The sequence below is a fragment of the Botryllus schlosseri genome, chromosome 14, assembly GCF_051294905.1.
Source record: "Botryllus schlosseri isolate E-star chromosome 14, Bs_hap1, whole genome shotgun sequence".
Lineage (NCBI taxonomy): Eukaryota > Metazoa > Chordata > Ascidiacea > Stolidobranchia > Styelidae > Botryllus > Botryllus schlosseri.
In genome coordinates, this window is record NC_137249.1 from 21,498,286 (window position 1) to 21,511,150 (window position 12,865).

Sequence of the window (12,865 nt, forward strand, 5' to 3'; positions counted from 1 at the left end):
ACAACACAGTATTTGACAACGCCAAACCAAAACGCGAAACATCTTTTCAGGTGTTTATTTTTTTTACACAAAACGCGTTCTTTTTGGTGTCGTCACCAACGGTAAAAAATTTACAGTGTAAAAAGAATAGAACTGGAGCACCAAACCAAACTGCAGTCAACAGAAAAACTGACAATGTTGCAAGAAGAATTAAAAATGAGAATATGCGCCAAAGCACAACGATTGAAACGATATAAAAAACGAGAAACACAATATCGCCAAAATTCGTTATTTGCTCGCAAACCTGGACAATTTTTTCGAATGATGAAACAAAAGTCAAATCAAAAAATTACCAGTAGCAAAATACCAGTCACTGCAGATGTGGAATCATTTTGGAAGAAAATATGGGAAACCAAAAAATTGCACAACTCAAATGCAAATTGGATACAAGACCTCCACACTGACCATCTACAAACACCAGAACAACAATGGTCAGAAATCACAAAACAAGAAATCAAGGAGGCCCTAAAAAGTTCACTGAACTGGAAAGCAGCTGGACCTGACCAGATCAAAAACTTTTGGCTAAAAAAACTAACTGCAACACAGTTACCTAGCGGTGACCTACAATGAGCTTTTATCCTCAACCATGCAGCTCTCACGAGATCCCAGCCTGGTTCACACAAGGGATCACCTATCTTATTCCAAAAAATGAAAACACCAGGGACCCCAAGAACTACAGGCCAATAACATGCCTGACAACCATGTACAAAACACTGACCAAAATCTTGGCAAAACGAAGCTACAAACACCTAGAAAATCTTCTACCGCCTGAGCAGAAAGGTTGCAAGGAAGGCGCCCTTGGCTGTAAGGACCACCTGCTCCTTGACAAAACCATTCTGGAAAACTGCAAGAGGAGACACACTAACCTCAGCATGGCATGGATAGACTACAAAAAAGCTTTCGATTCAGTCCCCCACACGTGGATACTGAAAACAATGCGTATGTACAAAATGAATCCGATCATCATCAGATTTATTGAAAATTCAATGAAAAATTGGCATACAAAACTGTTGATCAAACATGACCAAGGTGAAACAGAAACCTGTACAATTCAGATATGCAATGGTATCTTCCAAGGCGACTCATTCTCACCACTTCTATTCTGCCTCAGCTTAGCTCCACTCAGTGAGTTGCTGAGAAAAAATGAAACAGGATACGTGATGAAAAAAGCAGCAAATTCTGAAGGTCAAAAGATTCATCACCTTTTGTTCATGGATGATCTGAAACTGTATGCGAAATCCGATACGGACCTGAATAACCAAATGAAAATTGTTCATGAGTTTTCGGAAGATATAAAAATGAAATTTGGCTTGGATAAATGCTCAAAACTGCACTGGCCACCAGCACTGGCGACATGAACTTCAAAATGGACGAAACCATAACAGAATTGAATGCTGAAGATCACTATAAATATCTAGGGATCTGTGAAAGCGACAACGTTAAACATGCTGCAATGAAATCAAGTCTAAAACAAGAATACATCAGCAGGCTCAAATCAATTCTCAAAACTGAACTCAATTCCAAAAACAAAATCAATGCCATAAACAGTCTTGCAGTGCCTGTCTTGAGATATAGCTTTGGTGTGGTGAACTGGCGCAAAGATGAAATTAAAAAATTGGACACAAAGACGAGAAAACTGATGACAATGCACCACATGCATCACCCAAAATCTGATACACAAAGACTGTATATCCCCTGAAAAAAAGGTGGTCGAGGACTACAAGAAATTGAACAAACTTTCAAAACAGAAATCATTGGCTTGTCACAGTACATCAACAACAGCGATAACATTTACTGCAAACTCATTGCACAGGAAGACAAACAGCGCAAAACAAAATCTCTGAGCTATCGTCACGACAAGTACGTCAGAGAAGTCAACATAGAAACAGCTAACCTGTACACTGCTGAAAACACTGTTGCCAAACCCACAACAATAGCAAAAGCAGCACGAGTTCGATACAAAAATGCAACGCTCAAAATGAGAGAAACGATATGGGAGTCAAATGCCTCTTCATGGACAGCACAAGAAGTTAACTTCACAGCCCCATGTAGACGAGCTTTCATGGACCTGGCTATCCAGCTCTGGTCTGAAACCGGCAAGCGAAGGATTCATTTTCGCAGCACAAGACCAATCGCTTCCTACAAAATACTATCGCAAAAGAATTCTGAAGCAAAACACGGACGGCAAATGCAGAATGTGCCACAACTAAAATGAAACTGTGGCACATCTCATGTCCGGCTGTGGTGCACTTGCAGCTACCGAATAAACATGGAGACACAATAGGATTGGTCACTACATTCATCTTGAATTATGCAAACATTTTAACATCACCACTTCGACAAAAAATTGGTACGATTACAGCCCAGCACCAGTGACAGAAAACGACCAGGTAAAAATTCTGTGGGATGTACCAGTTATAACTGACCGCGAAATCAGAAGCAACCGCCCGGATATGATCATCAAACTAAAAAAGAAAAGAGAATGCTTGTTCATTGAACTGGCTGTCCCAGCTGATCACAATATACAACAAAAAGAATCAGAAAAGCAGTCCAAATACGCAGACCTCAGACTGGAATGTGAGAAAATGTGGCGATGCAAAATAAACATTGTACCGATAGTCATTGGCGCTACAGGGGTCGTAAGCAAAAAACTCATGAGACATATCCGACAGATTCCGGGTAACGTTCGATTCGACATGATCCAAAAGATCACGTTATTGGGCACTGTGCATATTCTTTGGAAGGCGTTGAATGCACCACTGGACTAAAATTACACTTGTGAATCACAGCATAATTTCTGTAATTTCGATTCTTCATCTTCAATCATCTCTACCTCTGCTCTGTAACCCTTGCCAATTCTTCAACTGCTGCAATTCTGTAATCTGACTTCTCCGTGTATTGCATAGGAATAACAATTTGAATGTATTACTGAAATTTTAAAAATTTACTCCAATCTCGCCATTTTCCTTTGGGGGCAGGTTGCTCCCCGGATTATGTGTGTATCTACCAGTTTTACTGTGAATAAAGAATATAATAATATTTACTATTATAATAATTAATTATAATAATTATTATAATAATGAATAGAAAAAATTTGAAAATTTTCTGTTCACCCCATGAAAGTGTTAGGTTATGTATAGAAACGATGTTCATCAAATTTGGTTCGATTCAAACAAGTGGAAGCGGAGTTATTGCCATCGAAAAATTTGGACTTGAATAAAATAGTATTTACGGTGGGCACCAGTATAATAAATAAATAAAGAATTGTGTCACGCTGTCATACTGTTTTACGCGACCGTTGTTATACACTGCATTGTTGCTGTGCTCTGGCTCCATTGATGTTATTTCTACATTCGACATTAATGCGTCATAATTCTCCATCTGATTTTGAATTCAACTCTGTTTTGCTTCCTTTATCGTGCCGGTAGCTCTTTAATTGGCGCGCGAAAAGTTCTTCGGGTTTCAATAACGTTTATCATGAAGGTACTTTCGAAAGCAGTATTAAAATTTTGTACCACCAACCAGTTATTTAATTACTATTTATCTTCAAAGTAAATGCTCATTACATGAAGCAGGGTTGTAAGACTCGAGTCACGATTTTCTGTTGACTCGACTTGACTCAGGTCATTTTCTCAAAGTACGGAAATGACTCGACTCATTGCGCATGACTTGAGACTCAGACGGCCAAGACCGACATTTCATGATTATTTCAAAGAATAGTACAGCAAATCGCTATTGGGAATTCGCCTATTGATACTGGTATTTGAAAATGCGGCCAGAAACTGCTAAAAGTAAGGAAAATTCATATATTATAAATGCGACCCACTCGATGTCACAAAAAAATATAATAAGTTGGTTTAACAAGACCTAAATTGGAAACTAAGCAGCTAACACAATGACTTATACTCTGGCTCGAGTCATAATACCATAACTCGGACTCGGCCCTCTGCTCGCTGACTTGGACTCGGACTTGACTCGGTGGTGAATTGAAAATGACTCGAGTCAAAACTATAAAAGTGAAATTGACTTGCGACACGGAGCCTTGTGACTTGGTTACAACCCTGGCATAAAGCCTCAATAGTTACATGAGTGGGGTGACTAGACAAAGAACACAGCCACATTTGCAGCATATCATGAATGTCTCTTACTATATGTGATCTTGTTCAAATGGAGGTTGATGAAAGTGTATTTCCCATTCTTTCCGACTCTGCTATAATTTCACCAGACTGGCAACCTTCTTCATGATGCTTTTTGCTGACTGACCAATATTGTCGCCGCCAACGGTACGAGTGCAAATGTCTGATATGTCAATATAGGAACAGAATTAGTTGACTGTTCATGACCGTCCACGTTCAGAGTTGCATCTCAAAGATGCTAAAATAAGCCTAAATATAATCCAAGCGATACGATCGTCCACTTTGACTGACTGAATTTCTACAAATAATAAACATAACACCTTGATAGCTTCCACATCTTACGTTTATATATACCGTCTGCTATCGGCAAGCATTTGAAAATAACAAAACAGATTCAACATACCACATCTCTTGCAAAGGCTTTTGCTTTCATTCAATATGTCATCAAACTTCTTTAAATTCTCCTTTGTGGTGAGTGGCTTCGTTTTATCATATACAATCTATGGCGGAATAAAAGTTTCGGATAAGTTCTAAAACGAACACAATTTTCCACACAAAAGTCAATTGCCACACGAAATGCCAAATGCTACGGTCCCATTTTACAAATAACGTAGTGGTACCCTCCATTATAGCTAAACACCAATGAATTGCGGGTTCGAGCCTTACACGTCGACTCCATAATTCCTACCGAAGTGTTGGCCGTTTATCTAGGCTCCTCCTCGCCATCTGATCCGCATAGCCATGTCTTAAAAAGCCTAGGAGTGGGCCGTGCTATAAGTGGGCAGATGGTTGCCGATGAACTCGGCACTTGGTGAATTCGGCCCTCGGGAAATTTTGTAATGAAGTGTATTAACAGCTATTAATATGAATTATTAAACTAATAATAGTATTATCAAGTGATTCGTCAATCTTGTAAGGAGGTCAGGGCATCCGTAGATGACGCAGTCACGGCGTGATTAGATCACGGATTGCGTAGCCGCGGGAAATAACGCAGCGCTCATATACCGACCACGCGCGGTCTGCTTGGAATCGATGGCGTGAGTGAGGGGCCTGTGTCGTGTAAGTTTTGAGAAGATGGATCTTGGCGTTGTATGTGAGATCGAAAATGTGGAAGATCAAGGGCGCTTCTTCGTTTATCGATCACGACAAGCCAGTGTTCCTCATCAACAAATGTTTCGCATGATCACGTCAAAATAAATTATTTTTTGCCTTTGGAGAGACGATTCCACTCTGGGGTTAGGGTGTCTCGATAACAGGGTTGAAGGAACCCAAGATTACGAGATCTACCGCGAGCCACGACACGTTTAAATTTCCTTTTTGATACTGTTCATTCATATTAAATGCATTTCTAATGCGAAGGTGTTCTAGTGCCAATTCCTCCAAGGGCCGAGTTCACCAAGTGAAGAGCGTCGCGTTATTTCCCGCGATTACGCAATCTGTGATCTAATCATGCCGTGACTGTGTGATCTACGCATGCTCTGACCCCCGTACAACATTGACAACCACTCAAAGTGCCAAGTTCACCGGCAAACATTCCAGTAACCAATCATGGCGACCGGTACCGCTACCAGATCTACCACGGCCGAATTCGCCAAGTGCCGAGTTTGTGCGGCCGAATTCACTAATTACCGAGTTCACTGGTAATCGGGCAGATACGGAAGGATAATAATAAGAACCGGCCTGGTGTAAAATGACCAGTGTAGTCGAACCACCACCATGAACATCACAAACAAACATCTAACATGGAAAATAAATTACCTTTACAGCCTTTGACAAACACAGTTACCATTTGAACAGCTTTTTTGAGGTACAGAACTTCAATATACAATTGAATAGCATATTCATATTAAAATGAACCCGAATATTTTCGGCTGACACTCGTCAGGGGTAATCGTCAGCAACTAGTAGAGAATTCGAAAGAACAGCGTATATCAACAATCGTAACACAAAATATGACGTCACCAGCATGAAATGTCGAATATGAGAGCGTTCAATGTACTATTTTTAGATGATACACGAACTCTTTTTGTTGACACAGCCTTGGCTGGTGTATTTTGATAAAAGTCGACTCCAAGGCGCACAAATGAAAGTGTGAGCGACCCTTTCCTAGTATGCGAAATCTGTCGTCTCGATAATTTTTCGCACAGGCGGGATTATCCAACAAGTGTTTGCCAATTGCAGAATTTATGGCCTTTGATTGGTCCGCATCAATCTTGAGCGGGTGAGTTAACTTTGACTTTTATCAAAATACACCAGCCAAGGCTGTGTCAACAAAAAGAGTTCGTGTATCATCTAAAAATAGTACATTGAACGCTCTCATATTCGACATTTCATGCTGGTGACGTCATATTTTTGTGTTACGATTGTTGATATACGCTGTTCTTTCGAATTCTCTACTAGTTGCTGACGATTACCCCTGACGAGTGTCAGCCGAAAATATTCGGGTTCATTTTAATATGAATATGCTATTCAACAGTTACCATTGAAATCAGCAATTTAGGTCTTATTCGAAAGCGGAATAACAACTGTTTTAGCGGACATATCAAATCAAATGTTGGAAAGTTCATGTAAATTAGCCCAAAATATTGTCTTACTGTGACCATATTCTATCAATATGGTCTGGCTAGCCAAATTCTCTGGGCCAACATAAACAAGCTGCGTTTGGTTTCAACGATTAATAATCTTGTCACTGGATTCGAGGTATAATTGCACTCAAATATCAAATTTTGCTCCATTAATTAACATCAAGTTGAAAATGTCCATTCTTGCACCAACTTTTATAAAATCACGAATCAGTGTTCTACAGGTATGTATCTATATGACTTATATACCTAGAAAATTCAAGCATATAAATATTATGATATACCGTAGGTATAGGTACCGGTATTTCAGATGTTTGAAGCGACTTGGACAACTAGATAATTATAGTGGTCTAATTTCATTAAAGCGAAATGCCAGTAATATAATTGTAATCTAATTCGGAAAAAACGGTTTAGCTCTAATTCTAGCCTGGAAAAGCTGAAACTTTTCTATAGTTGTCTACACCTGTTTTGCAGAAAGTCAAACAGCTCTAGGCGTCATATACTACAGGCAATTCGAAATACCCCATAAGCTATATTCTACTGCGTATATACCTTTAACCCGCTACCTCAGTCAGTCACAATTCCTATATATTTACGGCATTTACCACACAGAAAGAGCGAACTATGCCTGGCTGCGACCTTTTGCGCGTCAAATCTTTGACCGGCGCGATGACGTAAAATTTGAATCGCCGAAATATTCTAGAAGTCACGCATCGATAATCATATTCCTAAACGTACAACATCTCACTTATTTAGTTATTCTCTGAATAAAACTATTAGCCATACTCGTTGAACATGCGAGATTACCGAAAGAGCGAATATATATATAATGAAGATCATATATATCAGAAGAAAACAAAACTGTTCGACCTTAGAGCAACAACACGAATATACAACACCGGTGACATCCTCACGCAATAAACGAAGGGAGAACATTGTTTTCTAATGGATAGAACGAAGCTACTGCATGAGATCGTAGAAAACAGGATGGGAATTCATCGTGATTGAATGTACCGACAAAGTCATCCTTTCTACGTATTTTAGTCATACCAGCGAGAGATATAAAATTTGCATTATTAGGTTAACTACCGGATATAACGAAGCCTAATGCATGAGATGGAACAACACCGAGTATGAATTTATTCTGATTGAATATAACCACAAGACCATCCTACTACGTATTTTAGACATTCCCCCGACACTTAGAAAATCAGAACCTAATCGAGATGGTCCCGGATGATCCTTTTACGGTTTTGTGTTTGCTGGGTACTTGTTTCAAATCAATATGCGTATAATCTCTAAATATGACTGAGTTGAAAGTTGGTAGTCATGTTTGTCAATCTATTTCAATTGAGACTATACCAAAGTCGAAATATTTCAATTTGGATTATCTGAATTTACCTTTAGTACATCCCGCGAGTGGATTCCGACACCGTACTATAACATTCTTAATAATACAGGTTCGAGGATTTTCATGATAGAGTTGACAAGTGATAAGATGTGTGTTTGTATTAAGAGCTTGATTTCAAGTTGACAAAGACAATAACTGTATAATGCACATACTTGTGATTCTTGATTCTTGTAGAGTTATAGTTGGTATTGATTCTATAGGTGTGAAAACAGCGGCGCGAATGTGTGAATAATTCAATGTGACTGAAAGTCGGCGTCAGTAATATTCAGGTTACGGTCGAATCGAAAGATCACGTTAAAAAGATTTCTCAAATTAATTAGAATTGTACTGAATTGACACATTCAGATACGAATCAACTTGAGTTGTGTAGTAAGTTTCATTTCAAGTTGACAAATTGACACACTGATAGAATATTTTCATGATTTGCATCACGCAAAGTCAACGACTGTTCCGAAGTCTCAAAACATATAGCGATCGCGTGCAAGTGTCAAATTGTTGGTTTTCGAATCACGGTCTGCGCTGGTACTGTTATTCATTACTTATTACTTGATAGGAACAACCACCGACATATTACACAGTAGCGATTGGGATGTATGTAATGACAAGACGCGAGAAATGGCTATGTCTTTGGTGTTATCTTGTGAGCGATCATGGGATTTGTAACCTATTTCACACGTTTATGAAGTGTTGGTTTGTGAACGCGGCTATTGTTGATATTCGAATCGCCGTCTACGCCGATTCTGTGGTAAACTAATTATCAAAATATTACTTGTGCGTAATTCCCACCTTTGTAACATCAAACCACGAGAGATGGCTATTCTGATGTGTTATCTTGCGAGCGCTTGTAGAGAATATTTCACATCTTTTTGGAGTGTTAGTTTGTGAACGCGGTTATTATTGTTGCTATTCGAATCACCGTCTACGCCGGCTCCGTGGTAAACTAATTACCAAGCGACTGATTCCTAGATTTAGCAAACTATTTCACACCCTTTTTTGCTAAAAGTACGACATGCCGCTAGCATTCTATCAACGAAAGTACGAATCATCGCCGTGTCCATAAGAATAACGATATATCATTGTCGTACTCGCCGTAATTTGGAATATACACATTAACTAAGGACCAATCACATGACTATTTACTTGATACATATTCAACACCGTGCGAGAGATGCCTGAAAGTACGAATCACGACCACGAGTTTTCATTACGATTCACCGCCGCAGCCTATACCTGAAAGTACGAATCACTACCCCGAGTTTTCAATACGAGTCACCGCTGCAGCCTATACCCGAAAGTACGAATCACGGCCGCACCCATAAGAACCCATTACGACTCACCGCCGAGAGGGGGGTCTGAAAGGGTGGGGTCATCACCCCGGGTTTTCAGGCAGGTCACCACCCCGCCCATAAGAGCCCCTGCCAGGTCACGACCGATCTACTATACTACTCACGTCTTCAGCAGCACTACGAAATACATTGCTTATATTTCTAAATGGATGAATTCACCAGCCAGACAGTAGCAGACCAAACGGAATTCTAGTATGCCGCATACCCAATAAAATTCCTAGGTATGCGCAGCAGACCTAGTAAACCTGAGTTCAGCGACTATGCCGCTATTATACACGCTATATGCTGAGAGGGTGGGTAAAACAAGTATCAATACTGATGAATGACGATCTTTATGTGGTCAGTTCAGTTAAGATAGATTACTACTATCACAACTGCTTTGCAACTATAGTGAATGAGGATAACAGATCAATCTTACTTCCAACTCTGCAATTTCTTGAGCTTTCCTGTTCTCACTTAATATCAGTTGCTTAGTAGTAGACTTAGCTGGGTTTCGTGCAGGCCAATCAGAGAGCGCCACGTCATCATAATTGCCACGCCTACATTGCCACATCATCCGCCCATTGCCGCACCTATAGCACACCTATTGCCACATCATCCATCCATTGCTATATCATCGCTGCATTGATTGCCGCATCTTGATACTTTTCTCAGATATTGTATTATGTGTATTTAGGACTAATATCATCCGTCCATATTTTTTAAACTTGATTTTATGTGTACAAGTTACGGTTTCTGTAGTTTCCACATTTTACGACTTATGATTGCTGCGTCAAAACTTACCTTGGCTAGAATCGACAGATTTTCTATTATGTGTATTTAGGACTATGTATTTAAATTCCTATTCAGATTATACATAAATACGAAAACTATGATGTCTATGTAAGGTTATATTCTCCGGATAATATTATTAATATCAAAATTCTACACATCATCACTAATTACTTAATATAAAATGCGATTTTGAGCGCTGCGACTTGATAATATGAACCCCTACGCTTCTGATGCATGATTTTTTTTGTGATAAGGACCTAGGTAACATTCAGAGTCTGCAACGATTGTTTGGATATACATTATAGCAATACCCCACTAAACTATAGGCGGTTATATTACTCTATTGGTCAGAGATAACTCATCCGACCATAATTTTAAACTTGATTTTATGTATACAAGTTACTGTCTCTGCAGCCTCCACATTTTACGACTTATTTTCATTAGACGCAGGCAAGCGATTCTCCAGTTCCGAGCTACAGAAACAAATCACTCGCATGTGCGCGTTCCGAATAGTATTGTAGAATTTTCTAAAGTCGTAACAGCTTAGTAGCATATACGCGAATCCCAAGGTGAAAAATAATCGAACGAACTATAGCCGTAGGCGTGCGATTCGCAGGGCTTTATTTATACAAACTCTATCGATTCCTGTACGCAAACCCCTGCGTTAAAACGATTAGGTCTAATTAATACGTTCTGAAGCCGAAAATTTAGTCAACATCATTGAGATAGCCATGATTTGAAGATGGTGATCGAGTGTGACAATAGCACTCACCAAGATTAGACAAACATAACCTTAAACTACTCTCTACTTCACAAAATATAAAGTTATAAAAGTAAGCAGATTTTTATGAAAACCCGTGAAATAGAAGTAAAAGTAGCCTAGAAACATAACTACTTAATGAAAAATCGTGATTCTTGAAGTGACCACATTTCATACGATTCAGTCCTTTTCATGTCACTAGAATAAGGGTGATTAAACCAACAGAGAAACGCCGCCGGCCTCTTATAACGTAATAATGTAAGCTGCGTCGGGTGCTGCTATAATGTTAGGAGCGAATATAGTAGAAAGTCCACGTCTGGACACCTGCAAGCAAGTGCGCATACTACCGTAGTAAACGCATAACAGAATTCATGCAAAAGTCTATATTGCTTTGTGATGATTTTGATGTTGTTCCATACCGATTGGGAAGATAGGACTCCTAATTTCCTTATCCCGGAACGTAGCAAGAAAAATCGTATAAATTTTGTAAAGTAGATAGAAAACTACACTATTCCGATGCAGTAAAGACTCTTACACGCTGGATTTTGTGCAGTATATACTAATTTTACATTGCGGAGTATTCCATAAACGTTAATCCAGTGACCCTCCTTCTATTTTCAATCACGATCCGCTTATTATTCTAGGCTTCGAACCCCACACCCAGTACGTTTTATGGGGATTAATATTTTTAGATTAAATATAGGGTATCGAGACTTCGTGAAACTTACTCGGAAATAGTTATTTCTACCCTAATTTAATAGATTTCTCAGATATCGCAGCAACGGAACTGGCTTCAGCGAGCGGTTAAGGCGTTGGACTTAAGTTTCAATGAACAAGTGTTCACATAGGTTCGAATCCCACACCCACTACGTTTACGAGAATTAATATTTTTAGATTCAAATTTAGCGTATTGAGTACTTTTTCTGCCTTTTTCAGTGCATCAGAGACGTTTACACTATTGATTTCGTGAGCTTTACTTAAGTTTTATAAATTAACGTAAAAGTAGCCATTTCCGTGTAAGTAAAACGTTCGTATTGTAGGTTCATTTCTGCTTAATACTATAATTATCATGGAGTTGAAGCAGTCCAATATCAAAAACACCCGAAAGTATTTGTTGCATATAGCTAAAAACCTAATTGAGTACTCTGAAGAAGTACAAGTAGCACAGTTTGTGGTATTTCTATGACATCGAAATTTAGCTAACCAGAACTTATACTTGAGTACTCCGAAATGTACAAGTACTTTACCTTTACACGACGTTTCTGTAAAATGAATACTGATTTTATTAAAAAATAAAAAAGCACGAAAAATTACATTTTATCCCAAACCATCAGAATACTAAAGTAGCTTATCGCGTATATGGACCTAATACTAAAGTGTTTATGATTTCAGTTCGCTTCAACTTCATGACATTTTCAGTATTAAACAGAAGTATAGGCCTAGAATGCTAACTTTCTTCGTAAATACCTACTTCTAGCTTAATTTAATGGATTTATCTAACATCATTGCTTTACTTAATCTCTCCAAAATGTGCATTATACAAGTACGTCACCATCGAATCCCTCTGGCTGTATCTATATGGCAGTATAATTGCGGCAAATACTCGAGCATTAATTTTAAAGTAGCTTAGGTATCTAAATGAGCTCCAGGACATTGTGATTATGCAGCATACCAAATTTCATCACACATTTCATGATGGAACAACTTTAAAACTAACGCAGTTCTTTAGCAACTTTTGCAAGTTTTAGAAAATATTATACCGACATCGCGACATCTTTCAAAAACAAAACCATGATCAAAGCTTGAGAGATCATTTT

The 12,865-nt window shown here is 38.8% G+C and overlaps 1 protein-coding gene and 1 long non-coding RNA gene across 2 annotated transcripts in view; both read right to left on the minus strand.

Moving 5' to 3' along the window:
- LOC145455404 (kinesin-like protein KIF14) overlaps window positions 1-9,980 on the minus strand; it is a 245,977-nt gene extending 235,997 nt beyond the window's left edge. The window contains exon 1 of the mRNA XM_080333373.1: window positions 9,933-9,980. The gene's annotated coding sequence lies outside the window, so the exon portion shown is untranslated. The remainder of the gene's footprint in view (window positions 1-9,932) is intronic.
- LOC145455988 (uncharacterized) lies at window positions 984-1,366 on the minus strand. Its single transcript, XR_013920472.1, has 2 exons — window positions 1,242-1,366; window positions 984-1,172 (listed from the first exon to the last, which is right to left on the minus strand). It is a non-coding gene; the product is annotated as an uncharacterized LOC145455988 (long non-coding RNA).
- Window positions 9,981-12,865: the final 2,885 nt, after the last annotated feature.